The sequence below is a fragment of the Rhea americana genome, unplaced genomic scaffold, assembly GCF_003343005.1.
Source record: "Rhea americana isolate MKP2758 unplaced genomic scaffold, rheAme1 scaffold_121, whole genome shotgun sequence".
Classification (NCBI taxonomy): domain Eukaryota; kingdom Metazoa; phylum Chordata; class Aves; order Rheiformes; family Rheidae; genus Rhea; species Rhea americana.
Window position 1 is genome coordinate 1,893,533 of NW_028185273.1, and position 6,000 is coordinate 1,899,532.

Consider the following 6,000-nt stretch of genomic DNA (forward strand, 5'->3'; position numbering starts at 1 on the left):
CAAAACCATTTTTATGAGCCAAAAAAAGTTATTTGCCACTAAAAACRTTTTATATTTCATATTATGGGTTTATTTGGTTAAATATCAACGAATTGGTAACATAGTGGTGATATACTATACGGAAATGTATTTGATTTAACTAGAAGAAAAGATGTGCTACAATACAGGTGAGTACACTATAATCCTGGACTACATATTTAAATACTGGGAGGCATTCCAAATACTACCAGATTAAAAAAAAAAATCACAGAAAAACAACAAAAAACAGTTGTTGTTAGGGTGAAGCAGGAGGAAACTTTAACAGTTACAAGCATACATGTGACTCTGGTATTACACTACCACAGATGGTCTTTCAAAATACATTTTTAGATTAGAAGTTGTGACAAGTGATTTTTTTTCCTAAATAGTTTCCAGAAGAACGCACGACAAAACATCTTTCGGCTTTTTACCGAACTCCTGATCTTCTAATATAAACATAAGCACTATTTCAGATAACGCTGCTCATGGTTGGGCTCTGACACTGAGCAGACCCAAGCAATCTCTAAAAGCACAGCCCTCGATTTTTAGTATCTGTTAAGTACTTATTACACACAAGTTCCATTTCTCTATTCCCAGCGTCTGTCACATGCTCCCATCACCTCTACTCCCTTCCACTCTTGCACCAGACATCTGCTCCACCCCGATCAGCACTGCCAGCCTCATGCCCTCTACACCCCTCACTCATCTACAATAAACTTTAATTCCTCAAATCAATATTGAGATTCTTAACTTATTAAATCTGGCTCCTATTATAAAGAAATATTTTACCTCTCCAAATAAACTCCCTTTCATTATGCTTCTGACTTCCCGTTTTTAGAAACATGTGTGGCACCAGCTGATGAACAGCAACTAGGTGAGAAAAGAGTGGTGGCCAGATTGAAGCACCAGAGAGGGTCTCAGATACTTCTGACCTTTACGGGGGTGTAGTTGCAAGCATAACCAGCAAAGGGAGTAGCTGAGAAGTAAGAACGCACAAAAGGGTAGCAGGGACTCTAGATTTCCAATATGGACTCTGACAACAGTACCTTTATAGTAGTTTAAGAAAGCCATTCTCCTTCTCTGACTGTTTCGAAGACAGAAAAAAAATCAAGTCTTGCTCAAGAACAATTGTGAAAAATTAAGTCTGTAAGTGATTCAACAATTAGAAGTGCAAAATAATTGGTTTTGGCAAAACAAGATAGGCCTAATTCTCATTTTATAGGTCTTCTTGTTGCTGTTGCTGATACGAAATCAATATAACCAGAGGAAGAAGTGAAGCTTTAGTGGCTTATTAACAGAATTTAGGTTGTTGTTAGTTATCCTAAAAAAAAGTAGGTTTAGGTCCTTCTTCCAATGTCAATTTGACCCGTGTAAGCAAGCAAATATTTGAATAAATCTGTGCATGTGTATACACACATACATATAAATTTAGCAGTAAAACATGGCACACTTTATAAGGCCCACTTTCCAATTGCATGATACTACAATAAGATGTATTTTTGGCTGAAGGACTGGCTAGAACTGGCATGAGTTTTTCTTCTTTTCAAAGACTGACAAATCAATAGCCATGTATTTCATGCAGGTCAAAACAAACTGTCTAGATAGAGCATAACAGGTGCAGCTTTCCTAATGGTTCCAATAGTCTTGGAATCAGAAGATCTAGCTTCAGTAGGGCCTGTTGTCTAACCTTCCCAAGGTCACTTTTCATGACACTTTCCAGATGAARTATGTAATATTTGATTAATTTCTGAAGTATACACCAAAATAAACCAGGATTTCAGTAGAGCTAAATTTATATACCTGTATTGGAAAATCAGGCCCAATATTTGCTCCCAAGGAAGGACTGAGTAATAGGTGYTGGTTTAAACTTGGTCAAGTCATTAAATACCTCGGATTAAATTTTGCTGAATGTAAAATTACTAAATTATTTTACAAGCTCCTTTCACAATGCAGTATAAAAGATTATTCCAATTCATTATTATTCCAACATTACAGTTGTAGGCTAAGTAACTTAAGCTGACAAAGAGATGTATAAACACTTTGGCCTCCAAACCTCAATCCGAACTATACCTGGACTGGGAACCGAACTGAACAATATCACAGAAAAATTCTCTTAAAAAGAAAAAATCTGAATTGTCCCCTCCCCTCAGAAGCTAACTATGAACAAACAGGCAGTCTCTATCCTGTTCCCAGCAATAGGAAACTTAGCAGACACACACAAAAACAGAAATCTCTCTCTTCGGGAGTTCTCCCAGGGCAAAGCTAAGGTTCAGTGACAGGAAATCAGTTCTGGAAATCTTACACTGCTGCTGGCTCCTTAGAAAAAAAGAYTTCGTTCAGAAAGCTGTCAGCCTGGTAGTCCTTATAGGCAGTACTGTCACAACAAAACCTGTACAGAAAGAAAGTCTTGCCTATATTTAGAAAATGGTTTAAATACATTAATACTATTACACTGGTCGTAGACTCCTAACCTGGAGTTACTACACAGCTCCAGAAGACTTTATTCTTGCATAGCTTGATGTCACCAGTAATGTAAGTAAGATACAGCAATGCACGTTCATTTACACAAGCACAATGCAATTAAACCTAATTACACCAAAGGCACACTTGCACCCCACAACACTGGGGTTATTTACACATGTTCTTCACGTACGGTTCCATACGGCATTTAACACAAAGGAAAGAGCTACAATAATAATATTCCACCTACTCTTTTGCAAAATATAAACTTTTATTTTTTAGTACCATAACGCTTCCAAAAAGAACACTCCAAAGAGGGCCTTAATATCCACACATTTGTACGCCATAGGGAAACGTCAGGCAGATACACTTCAGGAAAAATTTTTTGCTTGGATATCACTGACTTCTAGGGTAGGACCCCATGACATATCAGACTGTTCAGTTTTTCTGCTTCCCCCTGCTCCCAGCCTGTGCTGGGCACCCAAGTGTCTCCAGAAGAGGTTGGCTGCAAGTTCTAGGCCTGGCTACAACCAAGATGAACTTTTTCTCCCCCCTCTCCTTTTAACCAGAGACCTAAACACCAGAAAAACACCAACCAACGTCTGGGTAACTCTCGTTTGGTCGAAACGCATTCTCTCCGGGCTTCACCCCACCTCAGAGACAGCCCTGAAGCCATGGTGCCCCTGAAGCCAGTTAACCACCGCACTGCCCCTTGGCAGGAACGGCAGAAATGCTGACATCCATTTTGGGAGCATGCGAGTATCGTCCTGCTGGCAAAGTTTAGGATCCTGGACAAAGTTTGGGTAAAGTGCAAGATAGAAAAAGCAAAAGCAATAAATAAAACACAGAAAAACGCAACCACTGAACTGCAGGGGTCCCTGTCACTAGCTGAACGGGGGGTTTCTGCAACGCATCACCACACGGCGGCCGGAGGCTCTCGGCCGCTTGCGCTCCCCGAGGCCGGGGTGCAAAGCCCGGGGGGAAGGCGGGAGGGCGGCAGGCCGAGGCGACGGAGGCAAGTTCAGGTCGCGCCCAGCGACTTGCCAGGCGCGGAGCAGGCCCGGCGCAGAGCGCCGCCGGCCGGGGACCCGCCGCGGGGCCGCCGCGGCGAGGAAACGGCCGTTCACCTGGGCCCCCGCCCGCCGCGGCGGATGGCGGAGCCGCTGCCTCCCCGCCGCCCCCTCCTCCATCCCCGCCAGCAGCTGGCGACACCCGGGCGGGCAGCGCTGTGGCGCAGAGGCGCCTTCCCGGCCTGGGGGAGCGGGAGCGCGGCGGCGAGGCGGGGGGCGCCGCGGGACGCCGACTCGGACATCATGGCCGAAGCAGCCCCCTCCCCTGCGGCGCCGCGGCTCGGCCCCCGGCCCGGGCTGCATCGCCCCTCCGCCTGCGTGCTCTAAAGCGCTGGCCCGAGCGGCGGGCTGACCCGGGGGCCCGCCGCGGCGCGGCGCGGCTCGGAGCGGCGTGTGCTGCAGCGGCTCTCCAAATCAGCGCTGGGATAAACCTCGCCGCTCTTCCCCGCTGCTGACAGGCCTGAGCCGAAGCAGCGGAGTCGCCCGGCCGAGGCTCTGCTGCGCTAACGCGCGGAGCAAGCGGGCAAATATTGCTGGAAAGTCAGCGATAAGTGGAAATAATGCAGCATCAGGCACGAGCTTTCCTGTAAGCAGGGAGGTTTGCTGTAACTCGGCTGGAGAAACTATCAGATTTCTGCCTAGTAAAAATGGAAGAGAACTCCCGATCAGCAGGCATCGACCTGATGCCTTGTCCAGTCCGCAGAAGACTTCCCTTCTCCCACCACAGCAGGGAGCTGGAGCCCGACCGACTCGCTGCGAGCAAGGCTGAAGGTGGAAGCGAAGTCTGCAAAGGAGATCTTGGTCTTGCGCTCTGGCGAGACCCGGGCTGCGCCAGGTGCCCGTCGCGTCGCCCTGCGCAGAGCGGGGGACTTCACCCCGGCAGGTCACGGGCGTTTCTGCAGCTCTGCTGCAGCCCCCGAGACATGTTCTTCTCCAGCGGTGGTATCCCACTGGCTCCGCTGCCAGTGGGGCGGGAGGCGTCGATGGGGGCCCGAACGCGAGCTGGGCCGCTGCCGGGGAAAGGCTGCGCGAGCGCTGGGGTGGGCACCCGTGGGCAGCGGGAACGTGGGGATTTCCTGCGCATTTTGCAGGGAATTAGTGTCAGGAGTTGCTGCTCTTGCCAGGCGCCTGGCCCGAGAGGGGAGCGTGGCTGGGGGTGGAGAGGGTCAGGATCTGGCGCTCGAGAGGGCTGGGAAGTGCGAGGGGTTGTTGGCAATGAGCACAAACAACCCTGCGCGGGCTGTTGTGGGGGATGCAGAGCCCCGTGGGGCTGCGGGGCAGGCACANGCCCCCGGCCGGCTCCGAGGCCGGCGTCGAGGCGCCTGGCGCGGCCGGCGGGGGGACGGAGCGCGCCTCGCTGCCCCCCTGCAGCCCCGGGGCCGCCGGGGCTCCCCGCCCCGCTCTCGGCTTCGCCGTTCGCCCAGCTTCACGGTACCGAAGAAGCCTCAGAAAATACAAGGTTTTACTCCAGCCCTGGTCACACTCATCCTCCTGGCAGCTGCCCCTCGCGAGATGAGTTGCCAGCTTCTTATTTCCTTTCAGAAATTGCCCTGCGARGTTTTGCCTCTATTTTTGTTTTCTGTTTGCTGGGACCTGACCTCTACTGCTGATTTTATGAAACTTGATGTCTGCACTAGGGACAGATGTTTCCTAGAGACAGATTAAAGAACAAGGAGCAAAACAACATGACTTAATGCAAGGAAAGAGAAATTAATGGCTCACAGTAATACAGAAAAAGTGAGTAAATAGGATTCGACTTTACTCCATTTGGTTTCACTCTGTCAGTCTCACGYGTCTCAGTCTACCTCAGAACATGTAACACTCATCCCTGAAGTTTTGCTTGCCGCCTTTGCTCTCAAAGACCACAGTTTAGAGAGAAAGGCAAAAAGTCAACTACGACTTATTCCCATCAGTAGCATGTACGTTTTTTTCCCTCCAAATAATCTACTGACTGTGGCACTCGCTACTTGGCCGCATCATTCAAACAAACGTTACGCTGAAAAGCAAAAGTTAGAAGAACTTAGTGGGCAGTAGAGACTGTGTTGAACTTGTTGCATCTTACTGTTGCAGAAACCAGAACGTAGATATTAAATCCACAAGTAAGAATTAACATTCATAACCAAAGTGTCCTGAAGAATTTGGCTTTAGAGCAGTAAAGGAAATGAAAACATTCTAATTTTTTTTAGAGTTTTTACAATTAGTATTTTAGGAAGAATTGAAAAATGCTTTATAGATGTGGGACAAGAAACAGATGAAAAATAATGATTTGCTAGATCTAAAAAACATTATTAGATGGGCTTTGTCTTTTTAAAGCTATATTAAAAAGAAAACCTTGGCATAGTTAACACCTTCAGCAGCTCTCTAGTAAAAATGCTGTTTATCGTGGATAGTGATTGAAGGCCTAAAATGTCTGAGAAATTGCCTCTAGCAAATCTAATAACAGAAGCTTAAG

The 6,000-nt window shown here is 47.7% G+C and overlaps 1 protein-coding gene across 4 annotated transcripts in view; it reads right to left on the minus strand.

Moving 5' to 3' along the window:
• STAU2 (staufen double-stranded RNA binding protein 2) overlaps window positions 1-5,116 on the minus strand; it is a 170,811-nt gene extending 165,695 nt beyond the window's left edge. For 3 of the 4 annotated variants that reach the window (XM_085325179.1, XM_085325161.1, XM_085325188.1), the window contains exon 1: window positions 4,984-5,116. The gene's annotated coding sequence lies outside the window, so the exon portion shown is untranslated. Of the gene's footprint in view, window positions 1-3,131; window positions 3,425-4,983 lie in introns of those variants that run through there. The other variant, XM_085325171.1, reaches the window with a different exon arrangement.
• Window positions 5,117-6,000: the final 884 nt, after the last annotated feature.